Raw genomic sequence first — 14,020 nt, forward strand, 5'->3', positions numbered from 1 at the left:
AGTGACATTCAGCCATCCAGGTATCCCGCCTGCAGTAGACGGAATGTGGCAATGGAACGCTGGCTGCGCGTGTCATAATAGGCTCTGAGCCTTTATATACCTGCGCACAGCAGCAGCCACCTTCAGTCTGCTGCTGGACAGCCAGCAGCAGCAGCAGCAGGAGAGGTAATTAATCAGCAACCCTCCTGCTAAGGGTAGACAGCTGCTCGTTCCACCCCCCCCCCCCGCCTTAATTGGTTCTCCTCCCTTCCAACGGTGTTGAGGCGGGTGGGAACAGCCGGGGGTTGAGGGTACTGTGCTAAAAGAGGTGGAGTTATGCAGATCTAAAACGCGTGGATTGCAGCAGCCGCAAACCGAAAAGTGCAGGCATGTGAGGGATCTAGAGGTTGACAGCATGTCTTCTTAACGGGAGTCCAGGTGGCCATCTCCACAAATGGACTTTTCAGAATCCTTGGGTGGCACCGTAGTCGGAAACCAATTCTGGTTATCGCTTCTCGGCCTTTTGGCTAAGATCAAGTGTAGTATCTTTCGAAAAGGCGGTTTTGGATGTTGGCCGCCCTAGTAGATTGATACATTATGCACACTGGGGTTTAGGCGCTTGTTAGTACGCCAGGTGGCTAATATAGTCATCTGGTGGAAAGCATGGCCCCCCAGGATCGACGCCATTGGGCCGGGGAAGATCGAAAGCCCGAAGTGTGAAGTGCCCCAGGAGTGGTGACCCTGGGGTGCCTTAACTCACTGGGATTGGGAACCCCACTTGAGTTTATGGCACATTTGCACAAGCACTTCAAATTTTCTTTCTTCGCACACACCCTTATTCCGGGCCTTCTGGCCTTAGGATGGGGAATTTTTCAATTCCCGGTCGAAGGTCCGGGCAGTATTATACTGTGAAACCTTCACTATTTATTTAATTTCTTTGTCACTGTGTGTCCACTTATTCACGTGTGTCACGTCCTACTAGGATTTTGTCGGGATGCGGTTCCCTTACGGGTTCCTCTCTTGGTAGGTCTAGGGGGGGAGTGTGTGGCCATCAGGTTCCGCTCCCCCCTGAACCCCCCTGGCTCTCCTCTTTCGGGAGGAGAGCGTTGTTGGCTCCCCTCTTCCGGGAGGGGAGCACAGTCTTTGGCTCCCAGTGCCTTGCTCGGGTGAGAACTCGGGCAGGTGCTGGGGGTAAGATTGGGTCGCCTCTGGCTTCGGCTGGAGGTGGCTTTTTGTCCCTGTTCCTCGCTGTGGCCTTTTGGCTCGGAGGGACGGGGAATGGTTTGGGGGACCCTTCTCCTTTTGGAGAGGGTTTCAAGAAGACCAGCATCCTAGTGCACTTTTTTTGTGGCACTTGTCACTTTTTTAAGCGCACTCGGGTTTTGTACACGAATTCGGGCTTTCGATAGAAAAAATCTGTTCTTATCAGTTTAATATCTGATACGTCCCCTATCTGGGGACCATATATTAAATGGATTTTTAGAACAGGGAGATGGAAAAAGAGCTTGCTCTGTCCACTCCACGCATTGACCTGGTATTGCAGTATCTCCAGGACCGGTGCACCCCTTCTTTAATGCAGTTTCTAAAATCAGAAAGAATTGAATTCAATGCTTTTTGTTCATTTTGCTTGTTTGTCCGATTTTGGGATGGACTCTTTGGCTTTGCTTTTCTTCTCCTCATTGGATTTTTCATGTTAAAAGTTGCAGAAGCCAGATGACAAGCTCATTTTGGTTCAACTTCAGCAACTGTGCATTGCATTGCCATGTAATGTAATGTAATGCAATGCTATCTATCTAGCTCTCCCTCTATACTTCCTTTTGGATAAACAGACATATTAGGCAAGCATTTTGGAGCTTTCACCTAAATAACTACAGGTGGTGAGATAAGCTGCACAATATAATTGACCTTTCAGTATATTGTTGCACACACACCATCTATTTAGCAAATGCCCTTCTTATCAACAGCAGCCTTTTAAACTCACCTGAGCTAACAGGTATGTGAGCTGGTTACTCTGCTGCGCTTAAAATTTCTTTTTTGGTTTGCTACAATGCCTTTTCTGAAACGTTGTCTCCCTCTGCTGGAACACTGACTTCTTTCATTTAATGCCTGCAGACTATAAAAGAGAAACCAACCCAAAAAGTTTGGTTGATTAGTCTGTGGCATTCTTTTAAACTGTTGCTTATGGCGGTCTCTGTGAGCTTCTCAGTGACATTCAGCCATCCAGGTATCCCGCCTGCAGTAGACGGAATGTGGCAATGGAACGCTGGCTGCGCGTGTCATAATAGGCTCTGAGCCTTTATATACCTGCGCACAGCAGCAGCCACCTTCAGTCTGCTGCTGGACAGCCAGCAGCAGCAGCAGCAGGAGAGGTAATTAATCAGCAACCCTCCTGCTAAGGGTAGACAGCTGCTCGTTCCACCCCCCCCCCGCCTTAATTGGTTCTCCTCCCTTCCAACGGTGTTGAGGCGGGTGGGAACAGCCGGGGGTTGAGGGTACTGTGCTAAAAGAGGTGGAGTTATGCAGATCTAAAACGCGTGGATTGCAGCAGCAGCAAGCCGAAAAGTGCAGGCATGTGAGGGATCTAGAGGTTGACAGCATGTCTTCTTAACGGGAGTCCAGGTGGCCATCTCCACAAATGGACTTTTCAGAATCCTTGGGTGGCACCGTAGTCGGAAACCAATTCTGGTTATCGCTTCTCGGCCTTTTGGCTAAGATCAAGTGTAGTATCTGTTCTTATCAGTTTAATATCTGATACGTCCCCTATCTGGGGACCATATATTAAATGGATTTTTAGAACAGGGAGATGGAAAAAGAGCTTGCTCTGTCCACTCCACGCATTGACCTGGTATTGTAGTATCTCCAGGACCGGTGCACCCCTTCTTTAATGCAGTTTCTAAAATCAGAAAGAATTGAATTCAATGCTTTTTGTTCATTTTGCTTGTTTGTCGGATTTTGGGATGGACTCTTTGGCTTTGCTTTTCTTCTCCTCATTGGATTTTTCATGTTAAAAGTTGCAGAAGCCAGATGACAAGCTCATTTTGGTTCAACTTCAGCAACTGTGCATTGCATTGCCATGTAATGTAATGTAATGCAATGCTATCTATCTAGCTCTCCCTCTATACTTCCTTTTGGATAAACAGACATATTAGGCAAGCATTTTGGAGCTTTCACCTAAATAACTACAGGTGGTGAGATAAGCTGCACAATATAATTGACCTTTCAGTATATTGTTGCACACACACCATCTATTTAGCAAATGCCCTTGTTATCAACAGCAGCCTTTTAAACTCACCTGAGCTAACAGGTATGTGAGCTGGTTACTCTGCTGCGCTTAAAATTTCTTTTTTGGTTTGCTACAATGCCTTTTCTGAAACGTTGTCTCCCTCTGCTGGAACACTGACTTCTTTCATTTAATGCCTGCAGACTATAAAAGAGAAACCAACCCAAAAAGTTTGGTTGATTAGTCTGTGGCATTCTTTTAAACTGGTGCTTATGGCGGTCTCTGTGAGCTTCTCAGTGACATTCAGCCATCCAGGTATCCCGCCTGCAGTAGACGGAATGTGGCAATGGAACGCTGGCTGCGCGCGTCATAATAGGCTCTGAGCCTTTATATACCTGCGCACAGCAGCAGCCACCTTCAGTCTGCTGCTGGACAGCCAGCAGCAGCAGCAGCAGGAGAGGTAATTAATCAGCAACCCTCCTGCTAAGGGTAGACAGCTGCTCGTTCCACCCCCCCCCCCGCCTAAATTGGTTCTCCTCCCTTCCAACGGTGTTGAGGCGGTTGGGAACAGCCGGGGGTTGAGGGTATTGTGCTAAAAGAGGTGGAGTTATGCAGATCTAAAACGCGTGGATTGCAGCAGCAGCAAGCCGAAAAGTGCAGGCATGTGAGGGATCTAGAGGTTGACAGCATGTCTTCTTAACGGGAGTCCAGGTGGCCATCTCCACAAATGGACTTTTCAGAATCCTTGGGTGGCACCGTAGTCGGAAACCAATTCTGGTTATCGCTTCTCGGCCTTTTGGCTAAGATCAAGTGTAGTATCTGTTCTTATCAGTTTAATATCTGATACGTCCCCTATCTGGGGACCATATATTAAATGGATTTTTAGAACAGGGAGATGGAAAAAGAGCTTGCTCTGTCCACTCCACGCATTGACCTGGTATTGCAGTATCTCCAGGACCGGTGCACCCCTTCTTTAATGCAGTTTCTAAAATCAGAAAGAATTGAATTCAATGCTTTTTGTTCATTTTGCTTGTTTGTCGGATTTTGGGATGGACTCTTTGGCTTTGCTTTTCTTCTCCTCATTGGATTTTTCATGTTAAAAGTTGCAGAAGCCAGATGACAAGCTCATTTTGGTTCAACTTCAGCAACTGTGCATTGCATTGCCATGTAATGTAATGTAATGCAATGCTATCTATCTAGCTCTCCCTCTATACTTCCTTTTGGATAAACAGACATATTAGGCAAGCATTTTGGAGCTTTCACCTAAATAACTACAGGTGGTGAGATAAGCTGCACAATATAATTGACCTTTCAGTATATTGTTGCACACACACCATCTATTTAGCAAATGCCCTTGTTATCAACAGCAGCCTTTTAAACTCACCTGAGCTAACAGGTATGTGAGCTGGTTACTCTGCTGCGCTTAAAATTTCTTTTTTGGTTTGCTACAATGCCTTTTCTGAAACGTTGTCTCCCTCTGCTGGAACACTGACTTCTTTCATTTAATGCCTGCAGACTATAAAAGAGAAACCAACCCAAAAAGTTTGGTTGATTAGTCTGTGGCATTCTTTTAAACTGTTGCTTATGGCGGTCTCTGTGAGCTTCTCAGTGACATTCAGCCATCCAGGTATCCCGCCTGCAGTAGACGGAATGTGGCAATGGAACGCTGGCTGCGCGTGTCATAATAGGCTCTGAGCCTTTATATACCTGCGCACAGCAGCAGCCACCTTCAGTCTGCTGCCTGACAGCCAGCAGCAGCAGCAGCAGGAGAGGTAATTAATCAGCAACCCTCCTGCTAAGGGTAGACAGCTGCTCGTTCCACCCCCCCCCCCCGCCTTAATTGGTTCTCCTCCCTTCCAACGGTGTTGAGGCGGGTGGGAACAGCCGGGGGTTGAGGGTACTGTGCTAAAAGAGGTGGAGTTATGCAGATCTAAAACGCGTGGATTGCAGCAGCAGCAAGCCGAAAAGTGCAGGCATGTGAGGGATCTAGAGGTTGACAGCATGTCTTCTTAACGGGAGTCCAGGTGGCCATCTCCACAAATGGACTTTTCAGAATCCTTGGGTGGCACCGTAGTCGGAAACCAATTCTGGTTATCGCTTCTCGGCCTTTTGGCTAAGATCAAGTGTAGTATCTGTTCTTATCAGTTTAATATCTGATACGTCCCCTATCTGGGGACCATATATTAAATGGATTTTTAGAACAGGGAGATGGAAAAAGAGCTTGCTCTGTCCACTCCACGCATTGACCTGGTATTGCAGTATCTCCAGGACCGGTGCACCCCTTCTTTAATGCAGTTTCTAAAATCAGAAAGAATTGAATTCAATGCTTTTTGTTCATTTTGCTTGTTTGTCGGATTTTGGGATGGACTCTTTGGCTTTGCTTTTCTTCTCCTCATTGGATTTTTCATGTTAAAAGTTGCAGAAGCCAGATGACAAGCTCATTTTGGTTCAACTTCAGCAACTGTGCATTGCATTGCCATGTAATGTAATGTAATGCAATGCTATCTATCTAGCTCTCCCTCTATACTTCCTTTTGGATAAACAGACATATTAGGCAAGCATTTTGGAGCTTTCACCTAAATAACTACAGGTGGTGAGATAAGCTGCACAATATAATTGACCTTTCAGTATATTGTTGCACACACACCATCTATTTAGCAAATGCCCTTGTTATCAACAGCAGCCTTTTAAACTCACCTGAGCTAACAGGTATGTGAGCTGGTTACTCTGCTGCGCTTAAAATTTCTTTTTTGGTTTGCTACAATGCCTTTTCTGAAACGTTGTCTCCCTCTGCTGGAACACTGACTTCTTTCATTTAATGCCTGCAGACTATAAAAGAGAAACCAACCCAAAAAGTTTGGTTGATTAGTCTGTGGCATTCTTTTAAACTGTTGCTTATGGCGGTCTCTGTGAGCTTCTCAGTGACATTCAGCCATCCAGGTATCCCGCCTGCAGTAGACGGAATGTGGCAATGGAACGCTGGCTGCGCGTGTCATAATAGGCTCTGAGCCTTTATATACCTGCGCACAGCAGCAGCCACCTTCAGTCTGCTGCTGGACAGCCAGCAGCAGCAGCAGCAGGAGAGGTAATTAATCAGCAACCCTCCTGCTAAGGGTAGACAGCTGCTCGTTCCACCCCCCCCCCGCCTTAATTGGTTCTCCTCCCTTCCAACGGTGTTGAGGCGGGTGGGAACAGCCGGGGGTTGAGGGTACTGTGCTAAAAGAGGTGGAGTTATGCAGATCTAAAACGCGTGGATTGCAGCAGCAGCAAGCCGAAAAGTGCAGGCATGTGAGGGATCTAGAGGTTGACAGCATGTCTTCTTAACGGGAGTCCAGGTGGCCATCTCCACAAATGGACTTTTCAGAATCCTTGGGTGGCACCGTAGTCGGAAACCAATTCTGGTTATCGCTTCTCGGCCTTTTGGCTAAGATCAAGTGTAGTATCTGTTCTTATCAGTTTAATATCTGATACGTCCCCTATCTGGGGACCATATATTAAATGGATTTTTAGAACAGGGAGATGGAAAAAGAGCTTGCTCTGTCCACTCCACGCATTGACCTGGTATTGCAGTATCTCCAGGACCGGTGCACCCCTTCTTTAATGCAGTTTCTAAAATCAGAAAGAATTGAATTCAATGCTTTTTGTTCATTTTGCTTGTTTGTCGGATTTTGGGATGGACTCTTTGGCTTTGCTTTTCTTCTCCTCATTGGATTTTTCATGTTAAAAGTTGCAGAAGCCAGATGACAAGCTCATTTTGGTTCAACTTCAGCAACTGTGCATTGCATTGCCATGTAATGTAATGTAATGCAATGCTATCTATCTAGCTCTCCCTCTATACTTCCTTTTGGATAAACAGACATATTAGGCAAGCATTTTGGAGCTTTCACCTAAATAACTACAGGTGGTGAGATAAGCTGCACAATATAATTGACCTTTCAGTATATTGTTGCACACACACCATCTATTTAGCAAATGCCCTTGTTATCAACAGCAGCCTTTTAAACTCACCTGAGCTAACAGGTATGTGAGCTGGTTACTCTGCTGCGCTTAAAATTTCTTTTTTGGTTTGCTACAATGCCTTTTCTGAAACGTTGTCTCCTTCTGCTGGAACACTGACTTCTTTCATTTAATGCCTGCAGACTATAAAAGAGAAACCAACCCAAAAAGTTTGGTTGATTAGTCTGTGGCATTCTTTTAAACTGTTGCTTATGGCGGTCTCTGTGAGCTTCTCAGTGACATTCAGCCATCCAGGTATCCCGCCTGCAGTAGACGGAATGTGGCAATGGAACGCTGGCTGCGCGTGTCATAATAGGCTCTGAGCCTTTATATACCTGCGCACAGCAGCAGCCACCTTCAGTCTGCTGCTGGACAGCCAGCAGCAGCAGCAGCAGGAGAGGTAATTAATCAGCAACCCTCCTGCTAAGGGTAGACAGCTGCTCGTTCCACCCCCCCCCCCGCCTTAATTGGTTCTCCCTTCCAACGGTGTTGAGGCGGGTGGGAACAGCCGGGGGTTGAGGGTACTGTGCTAAAAGAGGTGGAGTTATGCAGATCTAAAACGCGTGGATTGCAGCAGCAGCAAGCCGAAAAGTGCAGGCATGTGAGGGATCTAGAGGTTGACAGCATGTCTTCTTAACGGGAGTCCAGGTGGCCATCTCCACAAATGGACTTTTCAGAATCCTTGGGTGGCACCGTAGTCGGAAACCAATTCTGGTTATCGCTTCTCGGCCTTTTGGCTAAGATCAAGTGTAGTATCTGTTCTTATCAGTTTAATATCTGATACGTCCCCTATCTGGGGACCATATATTAAATGGATTTTTAGAACAGGGAGATGGAAAAAGAGCTTGCTCTGTCCACTCCACGCATTGACCTGGTATTGCAGTATCTCCAGGACCGGTGCACCCCTTCTTTAATGCAGTTTCTAAAATCAGAAAGAATTGAATTCAATGCTTTTTGTTCATTTTGCTTGTTTGTCGGATTTTGGGATGGACTCTTTGGCTTTGCTTTTCTTCTCCTCATTGGATTTTTCATGTTAAAAGTTGCAGAAGCCAGATGACAAGCTCATTTTGGTTCAACTTCAGCAACTGTGCATTGCATTGCCATGTAATGTAATGTAATGCAATGCTATCTATCTAGCTCTCCCTCTATACTTCCTTTTGGATAAACAGACATATTAGGCAAGAATTTTGGAGCTTTCACCTAAATAACTACAGGTGGTGAGATAAGCTGCACAATATAATTGACCTTTCAGTATATTGTTGCACACACACCATCTATTTAGCAAATGCCCTTGTTATCAACAGCAGCCTTTTAAACTCACCTGAGCTAACAGGTATGTGAGCTGGTTACTCTGCTGCGCTTAAAATTTCTCTTTTGGTTTGCTACAATGCCTTTTCTGAAACGTTGTCTCCCTCTGCTGGAACACTGACTTCTTTCATTTAATGCCTGCAGACTATAAAAGAGAAACCAACCCAAAAAGTTTGGTTGATTAGTCTGTGGCATTCTTTTAAACTGTTGCTTATGGCGGTCTCTGTGACCTTCTCAGTGACATTCAGCCATCCAGGTATCCCGCCTGCAGTAGACGGAATGTGGCAATGGAACGCTGGCTGAGCGTGTCATAATAGGCTCTGAGCCTTTATATACCTGCGCACAGCAGCAGCCACCTTCAGTCTGCTGCTGGACAGCCAGCAGCAGCAGCAGCAGGAGAGGTAATTAATCAGCAACCCTCCTGCTAAGGGTAGACAGCTGCTCGTTCCACCCCCCCCCCCCGCCTTAATTGGTTCTCCTCCCTTCCAACGGTGTTGAGGCGGGTGGGAACAGCCGGGGGTTGAGGGTACTGTGCTAAAAGAGGTGGAGTTATGCAGATCTAAAACGCGTGGATTGCAGCAGCAGCAAGCCGAAAAGTGCAGGCATGTGAGGGATCTAGAGGTTGACAGCATGTCTTCTTAACGGGAGTCCAGGTGGCCATCTCCACAAATGGACTTTTCAGAATCCTTGGGTGGCACCGTAGTCGGAAACCAATTCTGGTTATCGCTTCTCGGCCTTTTGGCTAAGATCAAGTGTAGTATCTGTTCTTATCAGTTTAATATCTGATACGTCCCCTATCTGGGGACCATATATTAAATGGATTTTTAGAACAGGGTGATGGAAAAAGAGCTTGCTCTGTCCACTCCACGCATTGACCAGGTATTGCAGTATCTCCAGGACCGGTGCACCCCTTCTTTAATGCAGTTTCTAAAATCAGAAAGAATTGAATTCAATGCTTTTTGTTCATTTTGCTTGTTTGTCGGATTTTGGGATGGACTCTTTGGCTTTGCTTTTCTTCTCCTCATTGGATTTTTCATGTTAAAAGTTGCAGAAGCCAGATGACAAGCTCATTTTGGTTCAACTTCAGCAACTGTGCATTGCATTGCCATGTAATGTAATGTAATGCAATGCTATCTATCTAGCTCTCCCTCTATACTTCCTTTTGGATAAACAGACATATTAGGCAAGCATTTTGGAGCTTTCACCTAAATAACTACAGGTGGTGAGATAAGCTGCACAATATAATTGACCTTTCAGTATATTGTTGCACACACACCATCTATTTAGCAAATGCCCTTGTTATCAACAGCAGCCTTTTAAACTCACCTGAGCTAACAGGTATGTGAGCTGGTTACTCTGCTGCGCTTAAAATTTCTTTTTTGGTTTGCTACAATGCCTTTTCTGAAACGTTGTCTCCCTCTGCTGGAACACTGACTTCTTTCATTTAATGCCTGCAGACTATAAAAGAGAAACCAACCCAAAAAGTTTGGTTGATTAGTCTGTGGCATTCTTTTAAACTGTTGCTTATGGCGGTCTCTGTGAGCTTCTCAGTGACATTCAGCCATCCAGGTATCCCGCCTGCAGTAGACGGAATGTGGCAATGGAACGCTGGCTGAGCGTGTCATAATAGGCTCTGAGCCTTTATATACCTGCGCACAGCAGCAGCCACCTTCAGTCTGCTGCTGGACAGCCAGCAGCAGCAGCAGCAGGAGAGGTAATTAATCAGCAACCCTCCTGCTAAGGGTAGACAGCTGCTCGTTCCACCCCCCCCCCCCGCCTTAATTGGTTCTCCTCCCTTCCAACGGTGTTGAGGCGGGTGGGAACAGCCGGGGGTTGAGGGTACTGTGCTAAAAGAGGTGGAGTTATGCAGATCTAAAACGCGTGGATTGCAGCAGCAGCAAGCCGAAAAGTGCAGGCATGTGAGGGATCTAGAGGTTGACAGCATGTCTTCTTAACGGGAGTCCAGGTGGCCATCTCCACAAATGGACTTTTCAGAATCCTTGGGTGGCACCGTAGTCGGAAACCAATTCTGGTTATCGCTTCTCGGCCTTTTGGCTAAGATCAAGTGTAGTATCTGTTCTTATCAGTTTAATATCTGATACGTCCCCTATCTGGGGACCATATATTAAATGGATTTTTAGAACAGGGAGATGGAAAAAGAGCTTGCTCTGTCCACTCCACGCATTGACCTGGTATTGCAGTATCTCCAGGACCGGTGCACCCCTTCTTTAATGCAGTTTCTAAAATCAGAAAGAATTGAATTCAATGCTTTTTGTTCATTTTGCTTGTTTGTCGGATTTTGGGATGGACTCTTTGGCTTTGCTTTTCTTCTCCTCATTGGATTTTTCATGTTAAAAGTTGCAGAAGCCAGATGACAAGCTCATTTTGGTTCAACTTCAGCAACTGTGCATTGCATTGCCATGTAATGTAATGTAATGCAATGCTATCTATCTAGCTCTCCCTCTATACTTCCTTTTGGATAAACAGACATATTAGGCAAGCATTTTGGAGCTTTCACCTAAATAACTACAGGTGGTGAGATAAGCTGCACAATATAATTGACCTTTCAGTATATTGTTGCACACACACCATCTATTTAGCAAATGCCCTTGTTATCAACAGCAGCCTTTTAAACTCACCTGAGCTAACAGGTATGTGAGCTGGTTACTCTGCTGCGCTTAAAATTTCTTTTTTGGTTTGCTACAATGCCTTTTCTGAAACGTTGTCTCCCTCTGCTGGAACACTGACTTCTTTCATTTAATGCCTGCAGACTATAAAAGAGAAACCAACCCAAAAAGTTTGGTTGATTAGTCTGTGGCATTCTTTTAAACTGTTGCTTATGGCGGTCTCTGTGAGCTTCTCAGTGACATTCAGCCATCCAGGTATCCCGCCTGCAGTAGACGGAATGTGGCAATGGAACGCTGGCTGCGCGTGTCATAATAGGCTCTGAGCCTTTATATACCTGCGCACAGCAGCAGCCACCTTCAGTCTGCTGCTGGACAGCCAGCAGCAGCAGCAGCAGGAGAGGTAATTAATCAGCAACCCTCCTGCTAAGGGTAGACAGCTGCTCGTTCCACCCCCCCCCCGCCTTAATTGGTTCTCCTCCCTTCCAACGGTGTTGAGGCGGGTGGGAACAGCCGGGGGTTGAGGGTACTGTGCTAAAAGAGGTGGAGTTATGCAGATCTAAAACGCGTGGATTGCAGCAGCAGCAAGCCGAAAAGTGCAGGCATGTGAGGGATCTAGAGGTTGACAGCATGTCTTCTTAACGGGAGTCCAGGTGGCCATCTCCACAAATGGACTTTTCAGAATCCTTGGGTGGCACCGTAGTCGGAAACCAATTCTGGTTATCGCTTCTCGGCCTTTTGGCTAAGATCAAGTGTAGTATCTGTTCTTATCAGTTTAATATCTGATACGTCCCCTATCTGGGGACCATATATTAAATGGATTTTTAGAACAGGGAGATGGAAAAAGAGCTTGCTCTGTCCACTCCACGCATTGACCTGGTATTGCAGTATCTCCAGGACCGGTGCACCCCTTCTTTAATGCAGTTTCTAAAATCAGAAAGAATTGAATTCAATGCTTTTTGTTCATTTTGCTTGTTTGTCGGATTTTGGGATGGACTCTTTGGCTTTGCTTTTCTTCTCCTCATTGGATTTTTCATGTTAAAAGTTGCAGAAGCCAGATGACAAGCTCATTTTGGTTCAACTTCAGCAACTGTGCATTGCATTGCCATGTAATGTAATGTAATGCAATGCTATCTATCTAGCTCTCCCTCTATACTTCCTTTTGGATAAACAGACATATTAGGCAAGCATTTTGGAGCTTTCACCTAAATAACTACAGGTGGTGAGATAAGCTGCACAATATAATTGACCTTTCAGTATATTGTTGCACACACACCATCTATTTAGCAAATGCCCTTGTTATCAACAGCAGCCTTTTAAACTCACCTGAGCTAACAGGTATGTGAGCTGGTTACTCTGCTGCGCTTAAAATTTCTTTTTTGGTTTGCTACAATGCCTTTTCTGAAACGTTGTCTCCTTCTGCTGGAACACTGACTTCTTTCATTTAATGCCTGCAGACTATAAAAGAGAAACCAACCCAAAAAGTTTGGTTGATTAGTCTGTGGCATTCTTTTAAACTGTTGCTTATGGCGGTCTCTGTGAGCTTCTCAGTGACATTCAGCCATCCAGGTATCCCGCCTGCAGTAGACGGAATGTGGCAATGGAACGCTGGCTGCGCGTGTCATAATAGGCTCTGAGCCTTTATATACCTGCGCACAGCAGCAGCCACCTTCAGTCTGCTGCTGGACAGCCAGCAGCAGCAGCAGCAGGAGAGGTAATTAATCAGCAACCCTCCTGCTAAGGGTAGACAGCTGCTCGTTCCACCCCCCCCCCCGCCTTAATTGGTTCTCCCTTCCAACGGTGTTGAGGCGGGTGGGAACAGCCGGGGGTTGAGGGTACTGTGCTAAAAGAGGTGGAGTTATGCAGATCTAAAACGCGTGGATTGCAGCAGCAGCAAGCCGAAAAGTGCAGGCATGTGAGGGATCTAGAGGTTGACAGCATGTCTTCTTAACGGGAGTCCAGGTGGCCATCTCCACAAATGGACTTTTCAGAATCCTTGGGTGGCACCGTAGTCGGAAACCAATTCTGGTTATCGCTTCTCGGCCTTTTGGCTAAGATCAAGTGTAGTATCTGTTCTTATCAGTTTAATATCTGATACGTCCCCTATCTGGGGACCATATATTAAATGGATTTTTAGAACAGGGAGATGGAAAAAGAGCTTGCTCTGTCCACTCCACGCATTGACCTGGTATTGCAGTATCTCCAGGACCGGTGCACCCCTTCTTTAATGCAGTTTCTAAAATCAGAAAGAATTGAATTCAATGCTTTTTGTTCATTTTGCTTGTTTGTCGGATTTTGGGATGGACTCTTTGGCTTTGCTTTTCTTCTCCTCATTGGATTTTTCATGTTAAAAGTTGCAGAAGCCAGATGACAAGCTCATTTTGGTTCAACTTCAGCAACTGTGCATTGCATTGCCATGTAATGTAATGTAATGCAATGCTATCTATCTAGCTCTCCCTCTATACTTCCTTTTGGATAAACAGACATATTAGGCAAGAATTTTGGAGCTTTCACCTAAATAACTACAGGTGGTGAGATAAGCTGCACAATATAATTGACCTTTCAGTATATTGTTGCACACACACCATCTATTTAGCAAATGCCCTTGTTATCAACAGCAGCCTTTTAAACTCACCTGAGCTAACAGGTATGTGAGCTGGTTACTCTGCTGCGCTTAAAATTTCTCTTTTGGTTTGCTACAATGCCTTTTCTGAAACGTTGTCTCCCTCTGCTGGAACACTGACTTCTTTCATTTAATGCCTGCAGACTATAAAAGAGAAACCAACCCAAAAAGTTTGGTTGATTAGTCTGTGGCATTCTTTTAAACTGTTGCTTATGGCGGTCTCTGTGAGCTTCTCAGTGACATTCAGCCATCCAGGTATCCCGCCTGCAG

At 45.7% G+C, this 14,020-nt stretch overlaps 9 non-coding genes and 2 pseudogenes across 9 annotated transcripts; all 11 read left to right on the forward strand.

Moving 5' to 3' along the window:
• The first annotated feature begins 486 nt into the window (after positions 1-486).
• LOC141219528 (U2 spliceosomal RNA) lies at positions 487-578 on the forward strand (annotated as a pseudogene).
• Positions 579-1,367: 789 nt separating this feature from the next.
• On the forward strand, positions 1,368-1,547 carry LOC141219517 (U2 spliceosomal RNA; annotated as a pseudogene).
• A 1,120-nt stretch (positions 1,548-2,667) lies between these two features.
• Positions 2,668-2,858, forward strand: LOC141219494 (U2 spliceosomal RNA). The gene has a single exon (XR_012287967.1). It is a non-coding gene; the product is annotated as a U2 spliceosomal RNA (small nuclear RNA).
• Positions 2,859-3,979: 1,121 nt separating this feature from the next.
• LOC141219567 (U2 spliceosomal RNA) lies at positions 3,980-4,170 on the forward strand. Its single transcript, XR_012288029.1, has one exon. It is a non-coding gene; the product is annotated as a U2 spliceosomal RNA (small nuclear RNA).
• Positions 4,171-5,292: 1,122 nt separating this feature from the next.
• Positions 5,293-5,483, forward strand: LOC141219568 (U2 spliceosomal RNA). Its single transcript, XR_012288030.1, has one exon. It is a non-coding gene; the product is annotated as a U2 spliceosomal RNA (small nuclear RNA).
• A 1,120-nt stretch (positions 5,484-6,603) lies between these two features.
• LOC141219569 (U2 spliceosomal RNA) lies at positions 6,604-6,794 on the forward strand. Its single transcript, XR_012288031.1, has one exon. It is a non-coding gene; the product is annotated as a U2 spliceosomal RNA (small nuclear RNA).
• A 1,118-nt stretch (positions 6,795-7,912) lies between these two features.
• Positions 7,913-8,103, forward strand: LOC141219570 (U2 spliceosomal RNA). The gene has a single exon (XR_012288032.1). It is a non-coding gene; the product is annotated as a U2 spliceosomal RNA (small nuclear RNA).
• Positions 8,104-9,225: 1,122 nt separating this feature from the next.
• On the forward strand, positions 9,226-9,416 carry LOC141219505 (U2 spliceosomal RNA). Its single transcript, XR_012287978.1, has one exon. It is a non-coding gene; the product is annotated as a U2 spliceosomal RNA (small nuclear RNA).
• A 1,122-nt stretch (positions 9,417-10,538) lies between these two features.
• Positions 10,539-10,729, forward strand: LOC141219571 (U2 spliceosomal RNA). Its single transcript, XR_012288033.1, has one exon. It is a non-coding gene; the product is annotated as a U2 spliceosomal RNA (small nuclear RNA).
• Positions 10,730-11,849: 1,120 nt separating this feature from the next.
• Positions 11,850-12,040, forward strand: LOC141219429 (U2 spliceosomal RNA). The gene has a single exon (XR_012287902.1). It is a non-coding gene; the product is annotated as a U2 spliceosomal RNA (small nuclear RNA).
• A 1,118-nt stretch (positions 12,041-13,158) lies between these two features.
• On the forward strand, positions 13,159-13,349 carry LOC141219430 (U2 spliceosomal RNA). The gene has a single exon (XR_012287903.1). It is a non-coding gene; the product is annotated as a U2 spliceosomal RNA (small nuclear RNA).
• Positions 13,350-14,020: the final 671 nt, after the last annotated feature.

Source organism: Phyllobates terribilis, unplaced genomic scaffold (assembly GCF_046119375.1).
Source record: "Phyllobates terribilis strain yellow unplaced genomic scaffold, ASM4611937v1 Scaffold_274__1_contigs__length_2534360, whole genome shotgun sequence".
Classification (NCBI taxonomy): Eukaryota; Metazoa; Chordata; class Amphibia; order Anura; family Dendrobatidae; genus Phyllobates; species Phyllobates terribilis.